This window comes from Schistocerca cancellata, chromosome 5 (genome assembly GCF_023864275.1).
Source record: "Schistocerca cancellata isolate TAMUIC-IGC-003103 chromosome 5, iqSchCanc2.1, whole genome shotgun sequence".
Lineage (NCBI taxonomy): Eukaryota > Metazoa > Arthropoda > Insecta > Orthoptera > Acrididae > Schistocerca > Schistocerca cancellata.
This window is the reverse complement of record NC_064630.1, coordinates 844,709,481-844,730,177: the sequence shown is the minus strand read 5'-3', so window position 1 is coordinate 844,730,177 and position 20,697 is coordinate 844,709,481.

The following is a 20,697-nucleotide window of genomic DNA, read 5'->3' as shown; positions in this document are numbered from 1 at the left end:
ATTGCTGCCTCGGGCACCTTATGGTCGTTCTGCTGTGAGTCAAAGATTTTCGAATTGGACGAAAAACTGATAGTGAATTGTAACTTTCCGGGCCTCCTAATGACGATGGAACACTCAAATTGCGTCCCGATTTAATACATCGTCCTCCAGCCGACTTGTCTCCATGGGTCTATTGCTGCCTCGGTCACCTTATAGCCGTTCTGCTGTTAGTCAAAGATTTTCGAATCGGACGAAAAACTGATAGTGAATTGTAACATTCAGTGCCACCTAATGACGATGGACCACACAAATTGCGTCCCGATTCAATACCTCGTCCTCCAGCAGACTTGTCTCCATGGGTCTATTGCTGCCTCGGGCAACTTATGGCCGTTCTGCTGTGAGTCAAACATTTTCGAATCGGACGAAAAACTGATAGTGAATTGTAACGTTCAGGGCCTCCTAATGACGATGGAACACTCAAATTGCGTCCCGATTCAATACCTCGTCCTCCAGCAGACTTGTCTCCATGGGACTATTGCTGCCTCGGGCACCTTATGGCCGTTCTGCGGTGAGTCAAAGATTTTCGAATCGGACGAAAAACTGATAGTGAATTGTAAGGTTCAGGGCCACCTAATGACGATGGATCACTCAAATTGCGTCCCGATTCAATACATCGTCCTCCAGCAGACTTGTCTCCATGGGTCTATTGCTGCCTCGGGCACCTTATGGCCGTTCTGCTGTGAGTCCAAGATTTTCGAATCGGACGAAAAACTGATAGTGAATTGTAACGTTCAGGGCCACCTAATGACGATGGATCACTCAAAATGCGTCCCGATTCAATACATCGTCCTCCAGCAGACTTGTTTCCATGGGTCTATTGCTGCCTCGGGCACCTTATGGCCGTTCTGCAGTGAGTCAAAGATTTTCGAATCGGACGAAAAACAGATAGTGAATTGTAACGTTCAGGGCCTCTTACTGACGATCGAACACTCAAATTGCGACCCGATTCAATACCTCGTCCTCCAGCAGACTTATCTCCATGGGTCTATTGCTGCCTCGGGCACCTTATGGCCGTTCTGCGGTGAGTCAAAGATTTTCGAATCGGACGAAAAACTGATAGTGAATTGTAAGGTTCAGGGCCACCTAATGACGATGGATCACTCAAATTGCGTCCCGATTCAATACATCGTCCTCCAGCAGACTTGTCTCCATGGGTCTATTGCTGCCTCGGGCACCTTATGGTCGTTCTCCCGTGAGTCTAGATTATCGAATGGGACGAAAAACTGATGGTTAATTGTAACATTCAGGGCCTCCTAATGACGATGGAACACTCAAATTGCGTCCCGATTCAATACATCGTCCTCCAGCCGACTTGTCTCCATGGGTCTATTGCTGCCTCGGGCACCTTATGGTCGTTCTGCTGTGAGTCAAAGATTTTCGAATCGGACGAAAAACTGATAGTGAATTGTAACTTTCCGGGCCTCCTAATGACGATGGAACACTCAAATTGCGTCCTGATTTAATACATCGTCCACCAGCCGACTTGTCTCCATGGGTCTATTGCTGCCTCGGTCACCTTATAGCCGTTCTGCTGTTAGTCAAAGAATTTCGAATCGGACGAAAAACTGATAGTGAATTGTAACATTCAGTGCCACCTAATGACGATGGACCACACAAATTGCGTCCCGATCCAATACATCGTCCTCCAGCCGACTTGACCCCATGGGTCTATTGCTGCCTCGGGCACCTTATGGCCGTTCTGCTGTGAGTCAAAGATTTTCGAATCGGACGAAAAACTGATAGTGAATTGTAACGTTCAGGGCCTCCTAATGACGATGGAACACTCAAATTGCGTCCCGATTCAATACCTCGTCCTCCAGCAGACTTGTCTCCATGGGTCTATTGCTGCCTCGGGCACCTTATGGCCGTTCTGCTGTGAGTCAAAGATTTTCGAATCGGACGAAAAACTGATAGTGAATTGTAACGCTCAGGGCCACCTAATGACGATGGATCACTCAAATTGCGTCCCGATTCAATACATCGTCCTCCAGCTGACTTGTCTCCATGGGTCTATTGCTGCCTCGGGCACCTTATGGTCGTTCTCCCGTGAGTCTAGATTATCGAATGGGACGAAAAACTGATGGTTAATTGTAACATTCAGGGACTCCTAATGACGATGGAACACTCAAATTGCGTCCCGATTCAATACATCGTCCTCCAGCCGACTTGTCTCCATGGGTCTATTGCTGCCTCGGGCACCTTACGGTCGTTCTGCTGTGAGTCAAAGATTTTCGAATCGGACGAAAAACTGATAGTGAATTGTAACTTTCAGGGCCACCTAATGACGATGGATCACTCAAATTGCGTCCTGATTTAATACATCGTCCTCCAGCCCACTTGTCTCCATGGGTCTATTGCTGCCTCGGGCACCTCATGGGCGTTCTGCTGTGAGTCAAAGATTTTCGAATCGGACGAAAAACTGATAGTGAATTGTAACGGTCAGGGCCTCCTAATGACGATGGAACACTCAAATTGCGTCCCGATTCAATACATCGTCTTCCAGCAGACTTGTCTCCATGAGTCTATTGCTGCCTCGGTCACCTTATGGCCGTTCTGCTGTTAGTCAAAGATTTTCGAATCGGACGAAAAACTGATAGTGAATTGTAACATTCAGTGCCACCTAATGACGATGGATCACTCAAATTGCGTCCCGATTCAACACATCGTCCTCCAGCAGACTTGTCTCCATGTTTCTATTGCTGCCTCGGGCACCTTATGGCCGTTCTGCTGTGAGTCAAAGATTTTCGAATCGGACGAAAAACTGATAGTGAATTGTAACGTTCAGGGCCTCCTAATGACGATGGAACACGCAAATTGCGTCCCGATTCAATACCTCGTCCTCCAGCAGACTTGTCTCCATGGGTCTATTGCTGCCTCGGGCAACTTATGGCCGTTCTGCTGTGAGTCAAACATTTTCGAATCGGACGAAAAACTGATAGTGAATTGTAACGTTCAGGGCCTCCTAATGACGATGGAACACTCAAATTGCGTCCCGATTCAATACCTCGTCCTCCAGCAGACTTGTCTCCATGGGACTATTGCTGCCTCGGGCACCTTATGGCCGTTCTGCGGTGAGTCAAAGATTTTCGAATCGGACGAAAAACTGATAGTGAATTGTAAGGTTCAGGGCCACCTAATGACGATGGATCACTCAAATTGCGTCCCGATTCAATACATCGTCCTCCAGCAGACTTGTCTCCATGGGTCTATTGCTGCCTCGGGCACGTTATGGCCGTTCTGCTGTGAGTCCAAGATTTTCGAATCGGACGAAAAACTGATAGTGAATTGTAACGTTCAGGGCCACCTAATGACGATGGATCACTCAAAATGCGTCCCGATTCAATACATCGTCCTCCAGCAGACTTGTTTCCATGGGTCTATTGCTGCCTCGGGCACCTTAAGGCCGTTCTGCAGTGAGTCAAAGATTACCGAATCGGACGAAAAACTGATAGTGAATTGTAACGTTCAGGGCCTCTTACTGGCGATCGAACACTCAAATTGCGACCCGATTCAATACCTCGTCCTCCAGCAGACTTATCTCCATGGGTCTATTGCTGCCTCGGGCACCTCATGGGCGTTCTGCTGTGAGTCAAAGATTTTCGAATCGGACGAAAAACTGATAGTGAATTGTAACGTTCAGGGCCACCTAATGACGATGGATCACTCAAATTGCGTCCCGATTCAATACATCGTCCTCCAGCAGACTTGTCTCCATGGGTCTATTGCTGCCTCGGGCACCTTATGGTCGTTCTCCCGTGAGTCTAGATTATCGAATGGGACGAAAAACTGATGGTTAATTGTAACATTCAGGGCCTCCTAATGACGATGGAACACTCAAATTGCGTCCCGATTCAATACATCGTCCTCCAGCCGACTTGTCTCCATGGGTCTATTGCTGCCTCGGGCACCTTATGGTCGTTCTGCTGTGAGTCAAAGATTTTCGAATTGGACGAAAAACTGATAGTGAATTGTAACTTTCCGGGCCTCCTAATGACGATGGAACACTCAAATTGCGTCCCGATTTAATACATCGTCCTCCAGCCGACTTGTCTCCATGGGTCTATTGCTGCCTCGGTCACCTTATAGCCGTTCTGCTGTTAGTCAAAGATTTTCGAATCGGACGAAAAACTGATAGTGAATTGTAACATTCAGTGCCACCTAATGACGATGGACCACACAAATTGCGTCCCGATCCAATACATCGTCCTCCAGCCGACTTGACTCCATGGGTCTATTGCTGCCTCGGGCACCTTATGGCCGTTCTGCTGTGAGTCAAAGATTTTCGAATCGGACGAAAAACTGATAGTGAATTGTAACGTTCAGGGCCTCCTAATGACGATGGAACACTCAAATTGCGTCCCGATTCAATACCTCGTCCTCCAGCAGACTTGTCTCCATGGGTCTATTGCTGCCTCGGGCACCTTATGGCCGTTCTGCTGTGAGTCAAAGATTTTCGAATCGGACGAAAAACTGAAAGTGAATTGTAACGCTCAGGGCCACCTAATGACGATGGATCACTCAAATTGCGTCCCGATTCAATACATCGTCCTCCAGCAGACTTGTCTCCATGGGTCTATTGCTGCCTCGGGCACCTTATGGTCGTTCTCCCGTGAGTCTAGATTATCGAATGGGACGAAAAACTGATGGTTAATTGTAACATTCAGGGACTCCTAATGACGATGGAACACTCAAATTGCGTCCCGATTCAATACATCGTCCTCCAGCCGACTTGTCTCCATGGGTCTATTGCTGCCTCGGGCACCTTACGGTCGTTCTGCTGTGAGTCAAAGATTTTCGAATCGGACGAAAAACTGATAGTGAATTGTAACTTTCAGGGCCACCTAATGACGATGGATCACTCAAATTGCGTCCCGATTTAATACATCGTCCTCCAGCCGACTTGTCTCCATGGGTCTATTGCTGCCTCGGGCACCTTATGGCCGTTCTGCTGTGAGTCAAAGATTTTCGAATCGGACGAAAAACTGATAGTGAATTGTAACGGTCAGGGCCTCCTAATGACGATGGAACACTCAAATTGCGTCCCGATTCAATACATCGTCCTCCAGCAGACTTGTCTCCATGAGTCTATTGCTGCCTCGGTCACCTTATGGCCGATCTGCTGTGAGTCAAAGATTTTCGAATCGGACGAAAAACTGATAGTGAATTGTAACATTCAGTGCCACCTAATGACGATGGACCACACAAATTGCGTCCCGATCCAATACATCGTCCTCCAGCCGACTTGACTCCATGGGTGTATTGCTGCCTCGGGCACCTTATGGCCGATCTGCTGTGAGTCAAAGATTTTCGAATCGGACGAAAAACTGATAGTGAATTGTAACGTTCAGGGCCTCCTAATGACGACGGAACACTCAAATTGCGTCCCGATTCAATACCTCGCCCTCCAGCAGACTTGTCTCCATGGGTCTATTGCTGCCTCGGGCACCTTATGGCCGTTCTGCTGTGAGTCAAAGATTTTCGAATCGGACGAAAAACTGATAGTGAATTGTAAGGTTCAGGGCCACCTAATGACGATGGATCACTCAAATTGCGTCCCGATTCAATACATCGTCCTCCAGCAGACTTGTCTCCATGGGTCTATTGCTGCCTCGGGCACGTTATGGCCGTTCTGCTGTGAGTCTAAGATTTTCGAATCGGACGAAAAACTGATAGTGAATTTTAACGCTCAGGGCCTCCTAATGACGAAGGAACACTCAAATTGCGTCCCGATTCAATACCTCGTCCTCCAGCAGACTTGTCTCCATGGGTCTATTGCTGCCTCGGGCACCTTATGGCCGTTCTGCTGTGAGTCAAAGATTTTCGAATCGGACGAAAAACTGATAGTGAATTGTAACGCTCAGGGCCACCTAATGACGATGGATCACTCAAATTGCGTCCCGATTCAATACATCGTCCTCCAGCAGACTTGTCTCCATGGGTCTATTGCTGCCTCGGGCACCTTATGGTCGTTCTCCCGTGAGTCTAGATTATCGAATGGGACGAAAAACTGATGGTTAATTGTAACATTCAGGGACTCCTAACGACGATGGAACACTCAAATTGCGTCCCGATTCAATACATCGTCCTCCAGCCGACTTGTCTCCATGGGTCTATTGCTGCCTCGGGCACCTTACGGTCGTTCTGCTGTGAGTCAAAGATTTTCGAATCGGACGAAAAACTGATAGTGAATTGTAACTTTCAGGGCCACCTAATGACGATGGATCACTCAAATTGCGTCCCGATTTAATACATCGTCCTCCAGCCGACTTGTCTCCATGGGTCTATTGCTGCCTCGGGCACCTTATGGCCGTTCTGCTGTGAGTCAAAGATTTTCGAATCGGACGAAAAACTGATAGTGAATTGTAACATTCAGTGCCACCTAATGACGATGGACCACACAAATTGCGTGCCGATCCAATACATTGTCCTCCAGCCGACTTGACTCCATGGGTCTATTGCTGCCTCGGGCACCTTATGGCCGTTCTGCTGTGAGTCTAGATTATCGAATGGGACGAAAAACTGATAGTTAATTGTAACATTCAGGGCCTCCTAATGACGATGGAACACTCAAATTGCGTCCCGATTCAATACATCGTCCTCCAGCAGACTTGTCTCCATGGGTCTATTGCTGCCTCGGGCACCTTATGGCCGTTCTGCTGTGAGTCAAAGATTTTCGAATCGGACGAAAAACTGATAGTGAATTGTAACGTTCAGGGCCACCTAATGCCGATGGATCACTCAAATTGCGTCCCGATTCAATACATCGTCCTCCAGCAGACTTGTCTCCATGGGCCTATTGCTGCCCCGGGCACCTTATGGCCGTTCTGCTGTGAGTCAAAGGATTTTGAATCGGACGAAAAACTGATAGTGAATTGTAACGTTCAGGGCCACCTAATGACGATGGATCACTCAAATTGCGTCCCAATTCAACACATCGTCCTCCAGCAGACTTGTCTCCATGGGGCTATTGCTGCCTCGGACACCTTATGGCCGTTCTGCTGTGAGTCAAAGATTTTCGAATCGGACGAAAAACTGATAGTGAATTGTAACGTTCAGGGCCTCCTAATGACGATGGAACACTCAAATTGCGTCCCGATTCAATACCTCGTCCTCCAGCAGACTTGTCTCCATGGGTCTATTGCTGCCTCGGGCACCTTATGGCCGTTCTGCTGTGAGTCAAAGATTTTCGAATCGGACGAAAAACTGATAGTGAATTGTAAGGTTCAGGGCCACCTAATGACGATGGATCACTCAAATTGCGTCCCGATTCAATACATCGTCCTCCAGCAAACTTGTCTCCATGGGTCTATTGCTGCCTCGGGCACGTTATGGCCGTTCTGCTGTGAGTCTAAGATTTTCGAATCGGACGAAAAACTGATAGTGAATTGTAACGTTCAGGGCCACCTAATGACGATGGATCACTCAAATTGCGTCCCGATTCGATTCATCGTCCTCCAGCAGACTTGTCTCCATGGGTCTATTGCTGCCTCGGGCACCTTATGGTCGTTCTGCTGTGAGTCAAAGATTTTCGAATCGGACGAAAAACTGATAGTGAATGGTAACCTTCAGGGCCACCTAATGACGATGGATCACTCAAATTGCGTCCCGATTTAATACATCGTCCTCCAGCCGACTTGTCTCCATGGGTCTATTGATGCCTCGGGCACCTTATGGCCGTTCTGCTGTGAGTCAAAGATTTTCGAATCGGACGAAAAACTGATAGTGAATTGTAACGGTCAGGGCCTCCTAATGACGATGGAACACTCAAATTGCGTCCCGATTCAATACATCGTCCTCCAGCAGACTTGTCTCCATGGGTCTATTGCTGCCTCGGGCACCTTATGGCCGTTCTTCTGTGAGTCAAAGATTTACGAATCGGACAAAAAAGTGATAGTGAATTGTAACGTTCAGGGCCTTCCAATGACGATGGATCACTCAAATTGCGTCCCGATTCAACACATCGTCCTCCAGCAGACTTGTCTCCATGGGTCTACTGCTGCCTCGGGCACCTAATGGCCGTTCTGCTGTGAGTCAAAGATTTTCGAATCGGACGAAAAACTGATAGTGGATTGTAACGTTCAGGGCCTCCTAATGACGATGGAACACTCAAATTGCGTCCCGATTCAATACCTCGTCATCCAGCAGACTTGTCTCCATGGGTCTATTGCTGCCTCGGGCACCTTATGGCCGTTCTGGTGTGAGTCAAAGATTTTCGAATCGGACGAAAAACTGATAGTGAATTGTAACGCTCAGGGCCACCTAATGACGATGGATCACTCAAATTGCGTCCCGATTCAATACATCGTCCTCCAGCAGACTTGTCTCCATGGGTCGATTGCTGCCTCGGGCACGTTATGGCCGTTCTGCTGTGAGTCCAAGATTTTCGAATCGGACGAAAAACTGATAGTGAATTGTAACCGTTCAGGTCCACCTAATGACGATGGATCACTCAAATTGCGTCCCGATTCAATACATCGTCCTACAGCAGACTTGTCTCCATGGGTCTATTGCTGCCTCGGGCACCTTATGGCCGTTCTGCTGTGAGTCAAAGATTTTCGAATCGGACGAAAAACTGATAGTGAATTGTAACGTTCAGGGCCACCTAATGACGATGGATCACTCAAATTGCGTCCCGATTCAATACATCGTCCTCCAGCAGACTTGTCTCCATGGGTCTATTGCTGCCTCGGGCACCTTATGGCCGTTCTGCTGTGAGTCAAAGATTTTCGAATCGGACGAAAAACTGATAGTGAATTGTAACGTTCCGGGCCACCTAATGCCGATGGATCACTCAAATTGCGTTTCGATTCAATACATCGTCCTCCAGCAGACTTGTCTCCATGGGCCTATTGCTGCCCCGGGCACCTTATGGCCGTTCTGCTGTGAGTCAAAGGTTTTCGAATCGGACGAAAAACTGATAGTGAATTGTAACGTTCAGGGCCACCTAATGACGATGGATCACTCAAATTGCGTCCCAATTCAACACATCGTCCTCCAGCAGACTTGTCTCCATGGGGCTATTGCTGCCTCGGGCACCTTATGGCCGTTCTGCTGTGAGTCAAAGATTTTCGAATCGGACGAAAAACTGATAGTGAATTGTAACGTTCAGGGCCTCCTAATGACGATGGAACACTCAAATTGCGTCCCGATTCAATACCTCGTCCCCCAGCAGACTTGTCTCCATGGGTGTATTGCTGCCTCGGGCACCTTATGGCCGTTCTGCTGTGAGTCAAAGATTTTCGAATCGGACGAAAATCTGATAGTGAATTGTAAGGTTCAGGGCCACCTAATGACGATGGATCACTCAAATTGCGTCGCGATTCAATACATCGTCCTCCAGCAGACTTGTCTCCATGGGTCTACTGCTGCCTCGGGCACGTTATGGCCGTTCTGCTGTGAGTCTAAGATTTTCGAATCGGACGAAAAACTGATAGTGAATTGAAACGTTCAGGGCCACCTAATGACGATGGATCACTCAAATTGGGTCCCGATTCGATTTATCGTCCTCCAGCAGACTTGTCTCCATGGGTCTATTGCTGCCTCGGGCAGCTTATGGTCGTTCTGCTGTGAGTCAAAGATTTTCGAATCGGACGAAAAACTGATAGTGAATGGTAACTTTCAGGGCCACCTAATGATGATGGATCACTCAAATTGCGTCCCGATTTAATACATCGTCCTCCAGCCGACTTGTCTCCATGGGTCTATTGCTGCCTCGGGCACCTTATGGCCGTTCTGCTGTGAGTCAAAGATTTTCGAATCGGACGAAAAACTGATAGTGAATTGTAACGGTCAGGGCCTCCTAATGACGATGGAACACTCAAATTGCGTCCCGATTCAATACATCGTCCTCCAGCAGACTTATCTCCATGGGTCTATTGCTGCCTCGGTCACCTTATGGCCGTTCTGCTGTTAGTTAAAGATTTTCGAATCGGACGAAAAACTGATAGTGAATTGTAACATTCAGTGCCACCTAATGACGATGGACCACAAAAATTTCGTCCCGATCCAATACATCGTCCTCCAGCCGAGTTGACTCCATGGGACTATTGCTGCCTCGGGCACCTTATGGCCGTTCTGCTGTGAGTCTAGATTATCGATTGGGACGAAAAACTGATAGTGAATTGTAACGTTCAGGGCCTCCTAATGACGATGGATCACTCAAATTGCGTCCCGATTCAATACATCGTCCTCCAGCCGACTTGACTCCATGGGTCTATTGCTGCCTCGGGCACCTTATGGCCGTTCTGCTGTGAGTCTAGATTATCGAATGGGACGAAAAACTGATAGTGAATTGTAACGTTCAGGGCCTCCTAATGACGATGGATCACTCAAATTGCGTCCCGATTCAATACATCGTCCTCCAGCAGACTTGTCTCCATGGGTCGATTGCTGCCTCGGGCACCTAATGGCCGTTATGCTGTGAGTCATAGATTTTCGAATCGGACGAAAAACTGATAGTGAATTGTAACATTCAGGGCCACCTAATGACGATGGACCACGCAAATTGCGTCCCGATTCAATACATCGTCCTCCAGCCGAGTTGACTCCATGGGTCTATTGCTGCCTCGGGCACCTTATGGCCGTTCTTCTGTGAATCTAGATTATCGAATGGGACGAAAAACTGATAGTGAATTGTAACGTTCAGGGCCACCTAATGACGATGGATCACTGAAATTGCGTCCCGATTCAATACATCGACCCCAGCCGACTTGACTCCATGGGACCATTGCTGCCTCGAGCACCTTATGGCCGTTCTGCTGTGAGTCTAGATTATAGAATGGGATGAAAAACTGATAGTGAATTGTAACGTTCAAGTCCACCTAATGACGATGGATCACTCAAATTGCGTCCCGATTCAATACATCGTCCTCCAGCAGACTTGTCTCCATGGGTCTATTGCTGCCTCGGGCACCTTATGGCAGGCCTGCTGTGACTCAAAGATTTTCGAATCGGACGAAAAACTGATAGTGAATTGTAACGTTCAGGGCCACCTAATGACGATGGACCACGCAAATTGCGTCCCGATTCAATACATCGTCCTCCAGCCGAGTTGACTCCATGGGTCTATTGCTGCCTCGGGCACCTTATGGCCGTTCTGCTGTGAATCTAGATTATCGAATGGGACGAAGAACTGGTAGTGAATTGTAACGTTCAGGGCCACCTAATGACGATGGATCACTCAAATTGCGTCCCGATTCAATACCTCGTCCTCCAACAGACTTGTCTCTATGGGTCTATTGCTGCCTCGGGCACCTTATGGCCGTTATGCTGTGAGTCTAAGATTTTCGAATCGGACGAAAAACTGATAGTGAATTGTAACGTTCAGGGCCTCCTAATGACGATGGAACACTCAAATTGCGTCCCGATTCAATACATCGTCCTCCAGCAGACTTGTCTCCATGCGTCTATTGCTTCCTCGGGCACCTTATGGCCGTTCTGCTGTGAGTCTAGATTATCGAATGGGACGAAAAACTGATAGTGAATTGTAACGTTCAGGGCCTCCTAATGACGATGGATCACTCAAATTGCGTCCCGATTCAATACATCGTCCTCCAGCCGACTTGACTCCATGGGTCTATTGCTGCCTCGGGCACCTTATGGCCGTTCTGCTGTGAGTCTAGATTATCGAATGGCACGAAAAACTGATAGTGAATTGTAACGTTCAGGGCCTCCTAATGACGATGGATCACTCAAATTGCGTCCCGATTCAATACATCGTCCTCCAGCCGACTTGACTCCATGGGTCTATTGCTGCCTCGGGCACCTTATGGCCGTTCTGCTGTGAGTCTAGATTATCGATTGGGACGAAAAACTGATAGTGAATTGTAACGTTCAGGGCCTCCTAATGACGATGGATCACTCAAATTGCGTCCCGATTCAATACATCGTCCTCCAGCAGACTTGTCTCCACGGGTCGATTGCTGCCTCGGGCACCTAATGGCCGTTCTGCTGTGAGTCAAAGATTTTCGAATCGGACGAAAAACTGATAGTGAATTGTAACGTTCAGGGCCACCTAATGACGATGGACCACGCAAATTGCGTCCCGATTCAATACATCGTCCTCCAGCCGAGTTGACTCCATGGGTCTATTGCTGCCTCGGGCACCTTATGGCCGTTCTGCTGTGAATCTAGATTATCGAATGGGACGAAGAACTGGTAGTGAATTGTAACGTTCAGGGCCACCTAATGACGATGGATCACTCAAATTGCGTCCCGATTCAATACATCGTCCTCCAGCAGACTTGTCTCCATGGTCGATTGCTGCCTCGGGCACCTAATGGCCGTTCTGCTGTGAGTCAAAGATTTTCGAATCGGACGAAAAGCTGATAGTGAATTGTAACATTCAGGGCCACCTAATGACGATGGACCACGCAAATTGCGTCCCGATTCAATACATCATCCTCCAGCCGAGTTGACTCCATGGGTCTATTGCTGCCTCGGGCACCTTATGGCCGTTCTGCTGTGAGTCAAAGATTTTCGAATCGGACGAAAAACTGATAGTGAATTGTATCTTTCAGGGCCACCTAATGACGATGGATCACTCAAATTGCGTCCCGATTCAATACATCGTCCTCCAGCAGACTTGTCTCCATGGGTCGATTGCTGCCTCGGGCACCTTATGGCCGTTCTGCTGTGATCAAACATTTTCGAATCGGACGAAAAACTGATAGTGAATTGTAACATTCAGGGCCACCTAATGACGATGGACCACGCAAATTGCGTCCCGATTCAATACATCGTCCTCCAGCCGAGTTAACTCCATGGGTCTATTGCTGCCTCGGGCACCTTATGGCCGTTCTGCTGTGAATCTAGATTATCGAATGGGACGAAAAACTGATAGTGAATTGTAACGTTCAGGGCCACCTAATGACGATGGATCACTGAAATTGCGTCCCGATTCAATACATCGTCCCCAGCCGACTTGACTCCATGGGACTATTGCTGCCTCGGGCACCTTATGGCCGTTCTGCTGTGAGTCTAGATTATAGAATGGAATGAAAAACTGATAGTGAATTGTAACGTTCAAGTCCACCTAATGACGATGGATCACTCAAATTGCGTCCCGATTCAATACATCGTCCTCCAGCAGACTTGACTCCATGGGTCTATTGCTGCCTCGGGCACCTTATGGCAGGCCTGCTGTGACTCAAAGATTTTCGAATCGGACGAAAAACTGATAGTGAATTGTAACGTTCAGGGCCTCCTAATGACGATGGAACACTCAAATTGCGTCCCGATTCAATACATCGTCCTCCAGCAGACTTGTCTCCATGCGTCTATTGCTGCCTCGGGCACCTTATGGCCGTTCTGCTGTGAGTCAAAGATTTTCGAATCGGACGAAAAACTGATAGTGAATTGTAGCGTTCAGGGCCACCTAATGACGATGGATCACTCAAATTGCGTCCCTATTCAATACATCGTCCTCCAGCTGACTTGACTCCATGGGTCTATTGCTGCCTCGGGCACCTTATGGCCGTTCTGCTGTGAGTCTAGATTATCGAATGGGACGAAAAACTGATAGTGAATTGTAACGTTCAGGGCCTCCTAATGACGATGGATCACTCAAATTGCGTCCCGATTCAATACATCGTCCTCCAGCCGACTTGACTCCATGGGTCTATTGCTGCCTCGGGCACCTTATGGCCGTTCTGCTGTGACTCTAGATTATCGAATGGCACGAAAAACTGATAGTGAATTGTAACGTTCAGGGCCTCCTAATGACGATGGATCACTCAAATTACGTCCCGATTCAATACATCGTCCTCCAGCCGACTTGACTCCATGGGTCTATTGCTGCCTCGGGCACCTTATGGCCGTTCTGCTGTGAGTCTAGATTATCGATTGGGACGAAAAACTGATAGTGAATTGTAACGTTCAGGGCCTCCTAATGACGATGGATCACTCAAATTGCGTCCCGATTCAATACATCGTCCTCCAGCAGACTTGTCTCCACGGGTCGATTGCTGCTTCGGGCACCTAATGGCCGTTCTGCTGTGAGTCAAAGATTTTCGAATCGGACGAAAAACTGATAGTGAATTGTAACATTAAGGGCCACCTAATGACGATGGACCACGCAAATTGCGTCCCGATTCAATACATCATCCTCCAGCCGAGTTGACTCCATGGGTCTATTGCTGCCTCGGGCACCTTATGGCCGTTCTGCTGTGAGTCAAAGATTTTCGAATCGGACGAAAAACTGATAGTGAATTGTATCTTTCAGGGCCACCTAATGACGATGGATCACTCAAATTGCGTCCCGATTCAATACATCGTCCTCCAGCAGACTTGTCTCCATGGGTCGATTGCTGCCTCGGGCACCTTATGGCCGTTCTGCTGTGAGTCAAACGTTTTCGAATCGGACGAAAAACTGATAGTGAATTGTAACATTCAGGGCCACCTAATGACGATGGACCACGCAAATTACGTCCCGATTCAATACATCGTCCTCCAGCCGAGATGACTCCATGGGTCTATTGCTGCCTCGGGCACCTTATGGCCGTTCTGCTGTGAATCTAGATTATCGAATGGGACGAAAAACTGATAGTGAATTGTAACGTTCAGGGCCACCTAATGACGATGCATCACTGAAATTGCGTCCCGATTCAATACATCGTCCCCAGCCGACTTGACTCCATGGGACTATTGCTGCCTCGGGCACCTTATGGCCGTTCTGCTGTGAGTCTAGATTATAGAATGGAATGAAAAACTGATAGTGAATTGTAACGTTCAAGTCCACCTAATGACGATGGATCACTCAAATTGCGTCCCGATTCAATACATCGTCCTCCAGCAGACTTGTCTCCATGGGTCTATTGCTGCCTCGGGCACCTTATGGGAGGCCTGCTGTGACTCAAAGATTTTCGAATCGGACGAAAAACTGATAGTGAATTGTAACGTTCAGGGCCTCCTAATGACGATGGAACACTCAAATTGCGTCCCGATTCAATACATCGTCCTCCAGCAGACTTGTCTCCATGGGCCTATTGCTGCCCCGGGCACCTTATGGCCGTTCTGCTGTGAGTCAAAGGTTTTCGAATCGGACGAAAAACTGATAGTGAATTGTAACGTTCAGGGCCACGTAATGACGATGGATCACTCAAATTGCGTCCCAATTCAACACATCGTCCTCCAGCAGACTTGTCTCCATGGGGCTATTGCTGCCTCGGGCACCTTATGGCCGTTCTGCTGTGAGTCAAAGATTTTCGAATCGGACGAAAATCTGATAGTGAATTGTAAGGTTCAGGGCCACCTAATGACGATGGATCACTCAAATTGCGTCGCGATTCAATACATCGTCCTCCAGCAGACTTGTCTCCATGGGTCAATTGCTGCCTCGGGCACGTTATGGCCGTTTTGCTGTGAGTCTAAGATGTTCGAATCGGACGAAAAACTGATAGTGAATTGAAACGTTCAGGGCCACCTAATGACGATGGATCACTCAAATTGCGTCCCGATTCGATTTATCGTCCTCCAGCAGACTTGTCTCCATGGGTCTATTGCTGCCTCGGGCACCTTATGGTCGTTCTGCTGTGAGTCAAAGATTTTCGAATCGGACGAAAAACTGATAGTGAATGGTAACTTTCAGGGCCACCTAATGATGATGGATCACTCAAATTGCGTCCCGATTTAATACATCGTCCTCCAGCCGACTTGTCTCCATGGGTCTATTGCTGCCTCGGGCACCTTATGGCCGTTCTGCTGTGAGTCAAAGATTTTCGAATCGGACGAAAAACTGATAGTGAATTGTAACGGTCTGGGCCTCCTAATGACGATGGAACACTCAAATTGCGTCCCGATTCAATACATCGTCCTCCAGCAGACTTATCTCCATGGGTCTATTGCTGCCTCGGTCACCTTATGGCCGTTCTGCTGTTAGTTAAAAATTTTCGAATCGGACGAAAAACTGATAATGAATTGTAACATTCAGTGCCACCTAATGACGATGGACCACACAAATTGCGTCCCGACCCAATACATCGTCCTCCAGCCGACTTGACTCCATGGGTCTATTGCTGCCTCGGGCACCTTATGGCCGTTCTGCTGTGAGTCTAGATTATCGAATGGAACGAAAAACTGATAGTTAATTGTAACATTCAGGGCCTCCTAATGACGATGGAACACTCAAATTGCGTCCCGATTCCATACATCGTCCTCCAGCAGACTTGTCTCCATGGGTCTATTGCTGCGTCGGGCACCTTATGGCCGTTCTGCTGTGAGTCAAAGATTTACGAATCGGACGAAAAACTGATAGTGAATTGTAACGCTCAGGGCCACCCAATGACGATGGATCACTCAAATTGCGTCCCGATTCAACACATCGTCCTCCAGCAGACATGTCTCCATGGGTCTATTGCTGCCTCGGGCACCTTATGACCGTTCTGCTGTGAGTCAAAGATTTTCGAATCGGACGAAAAACTGATAGTGAATTGTAACGTTCAGGGCCTCCTAATGACGATGGAACACTCAAATTGCGTCCCGATTCAATACCTCATCCTCCAGCAGACTTGTCTCCATGGGTCTATTGCTGCCTCGGGCACCTTATGGCCGTTCTGGTGTGAGTCAAAGATTTTCGATTCGGACGAAAAACTGATATTGAATTGTAACGCTCAGGGCCACCTAATGACGATGGATCACTCAAATTGCGTCCCGATTCAATACATCGTCCTCCAGCAGACTTGTCTCCATGGGTCTATTGCTGCCTCGGGCACGTTATGGCCGTTCTGCTGTGAGTCCAAGATTTTCGAATCGGACGAAAAACTGATAGTGAATTGTAACGTTCAGGGCCACCTAATGACGATGGATCACTCAAATTGCGTCCCGATTCAATACATCGTCCTCCAGCAGACTTGTCTCCATGGGTCTATTGCTGCCTCGGGCACCTTATGGCCGTTCTGCTGTGAGTCAAAGATTTTCGAATCGGACGAAATACTGATAGTGAATTGCAACGTTGAGGGCGTCCTAATCACGATGGAACACTCAAATTGCGTCCCGATTCAATACCTCGTCCTCCAGCAGACTTATTTCCATGGGTCTATTGCTGCCTCGGGCACCTTACGGGCGTTCTGCTGTGAGTCAAAGATTTTCGAATCGGACGAAAAACTGATAGTGAATTGTAACGTTCAGGGCCACCTATTGACGATGGATCACTCAAATTGCGTCCCGATTCAATACATCGTCCTCCAGCAGACTTGTCTCCATGGGTCTATTGCTGCCTCGGGCACCTCATGGTCGTTCTCCCGTGAGTCTGGATTATCGAATGGGACGAAAAACTGATAGTTAATTGTAACATTCAGGGCCTCCTAATGACGATGGAACACTCAAATTGCGTCCCGATTCAATACATCGTCCTCCAGCAGACTTGTCTCCATGGGTCTATTGCTGCCTCGGGCACCTTATGGCCGTTCTCCCGTGAGTCAAAGATTTTCGAATCGGACGAAAAACTGATAGTGAATTGTAACGTTCAGGGCCACCTAATGACGATGGATTACTCAAATTGCGTCCCGATTCAATATATCGTCCTCCAGCAGACTTGTCTCCATGGGTCTATTGCTGCCTCGGGCACCTTATGGCCGTTCTGCTGTGAGTCAAAGATTTTTGAATCGGACGAAAAACTGATAGTGAATTGTAACGTTCAGGGCCTCCTAATGACGATGGAACACTCAAATTGCGTCCCGATTCAATTCCTTGTCCTCCAGCAGACTTGTTTCCATGGGTCTATTGCTGCCTCGGGAACCTTATGGCCGTTCTGCTGTGAGTCAAAGATTTTCGAATCGGACGAAAAACTGATAGTGAATTGTAACGTTCAGGGCCACTTAATGACGATGGATCACTCAAATTGCATCCCCATTCAGTACATCGTCCTCCAGCTGAATTGTCTCCATGGGTCTATTGCTGCCTCGGGAACCTTATGGCCGTTATGCTGTGAGTCAAAGATTTTCGAATCGGACGAAAAACTGATAGTGAATTGTAACGTTCAGGGCCTCCTAATGACGATGGAACACTCAAATTGCGTACCGATTCAATACCTCGTCCTCCAGCAGACTTGACTCCATGGGTCTATTGTTTCTTCGGGCACCTTATGGTCGTTCTCCCGTGAGTCTAGATTATCGAATGGGACAAAAAACTGATAGTGAATTGTAACGTTCAGGGCCTCCTAATGACGATGGAACACTCAAATTGCGTCCCGATTCAATACATCGTCCTCCAGCAGACTTGTCTCCATGTGTCTATTGTTTCCTCGGGCACCTTAATGTCGTTCTCCCGTGAGTCTAGATTATGGAATGGGACGAAAAACTGATAGTCAATTGTAACATTCAGGGCCACCTAATGACGATGGATCACTCAAATTGCGTCCCGATTCAGTACATGGTCCTCCAGCAGACTTGTCTCCATGGGTCTATTGCTGCCTCGGGCACCTTATGGCCGTTCTGCTGTTAGTCAAAGATTTTCAAATCGGACAAAAAACTGATAGTGAATTGTATCGTTCAGGGCCTCCTAATGACGATGGAACACTCAAATTGCGTCCCGATTCAATACCTCGCCCTCCAGCAGACTTGTCTCCATGGGTCTATTGCTGCCTAGGGCACCTTATGGCCGTTCTGCTGTGAGTCAAAGATTTTCGAATCTGACGAAAAACTGATAGTCAATTGTAACATTCAGGGCCACCTAATGACGATGGATCACTCAAATTGCGTCCCGATTCAATACATCGTCCTCCAGCCGACTTGTCTCCATGGGTCTATTGCTGCCTCGGGCACCTTATGGCCGTTCTGCTGTGAGTCAAAGAATTTCGAATCGGACGAAAAACTGATTGTGAATTGTAACCTTCAGGGCCACCAAATGACGTTGGATCACTCAAATTGCGTCCGGATTCAATACATCGTCCTCCAGCAGACTTGTCTCCATGGGTCTATTGCTGCCTCGGACACCTTATGGCCGTTCTGCTGTGAGTCAAAGATTATCGAATCGGACGAAAAACTGATAGTGAATTGTAACATTCAGGGCCACCTAATGACGATGGACCACACAAATTGCGTCCCGCTTCAATACATCGTCCTCCAGCCGACTTGACTCCATGTGTCTATTGCTGCCTCGGGCACCTTATGGCCGTTCTGCTGTGAGTCTAGATTATCGAATGGGAGGAAAAACTGATAGTGAATTGTAACGTTCAGGGCCACCTAATGACGATGGATCACTCAAATTGCGTCCCGATTCAATACATCGTCCTCCAGCAGACTTGCCTCGATGGGTCTATTGCTGCCTCGGGCACATTATGGCCGTTCTCCCGTGAGTCAAAGATTTTCGAATCGGACGAAAAACTGATAGTGAATTGTAACGTTCAGGGCCACCTAATGACGATGGATTACTCAAATTGCGTCCCGATTCAATATATCGTCCTCCAGCCGACTTGTCTCCATGGGTCTATTGCTGCCTCGGGCACCTTATGGCCGTTCTGCTGTGAGTCAAAGATTTTCGAATCGGACGAAAAACTGATAGTGAATTGTAACGTTCAGGGCCTCCTAATGACGATGGAACACTCAAATTGCGTCCCGATTCAATACCTCGTCCTCCAGCAGACTTGACTCCATGGGTCTATTGCTGCCTCGGGCACCTTATGGCCGTTCTTCTGTTAGTCAAAGATTTTCAAATCGGACAAAAAACTGATAGTGAATTGTATCGTTCATGGCCTCCTAATGACGATGGAACACTCAAATTGAGTCCCGATTCAATACCTCGCCCTCCAGCAGACTTGTCTCCAAGGGTCTATTGCTGCCTAGGGCACCTTATGGCCGTTCTGCTGTGAGTCAAAGAATTTCGAATCGGACGAAAAACTGATAGTGAATTGTAACGTTCAGGGCCACCAAATGACGTTGGATCACTCAAATTGCGCCCGGATTCAATACATCGCCCTCCAGCAGACTTGTCTCCATGGTCGATTGCTGCCTCGGGCACCTAATGGCCGTTCTGCTGTGAGTCAAAGATTTTCGAATCGGACGAAAAACTGATAGTGAATTGTAACATTCAGGGCCACCTAATGACGATGGACCACGCAAATTGCGTCCCGATTCAATACATCATCCTCCAGCCGAGTTGACTCCATGGGTCTATTGCTGCCTCGGGCACCTTATGGCCGTTCTGCTGTGAGTCAAAGATTTTCGAATCGGACGAAAAACTGATAGTGAATTGTATCTTTCAGGGCCACCTAATGACGATGGATCACTCAAATTGCGTCCCGATTCAATACATCGTCCTCCAGCAGACTTGTCTCCATGGGTCGATTGCTGCCTCGGGCACCTTATGGCCGTTCTGCTGTGAGTCAAACATTTTCGAATCGGACGAAAAACTGATAGTGAATTGTAACATTCAGGGCCACCTAATGACGATGGACCACGCAAATTGCGTCCCGATTCAATACATCGTCCTCCAGCCGAGTTAACTCCATGGGTCTATTGCTGCCTCGGGCACCTTATGGCCGTTCTGCTGTGAATCTAGATTATCGAATGGGACGAAAAACTGATAGTGAATTGTAACGTTCAGGGCCACCTAATGACGATGGATCACTGAAATTGCGTCCCGATTCAATACATCGTCCCCAGCCGACTTGACTCCATGGGACTATTGCTGCCTCGGGCACCTTATGGCCGTTCTGCTGTGAGT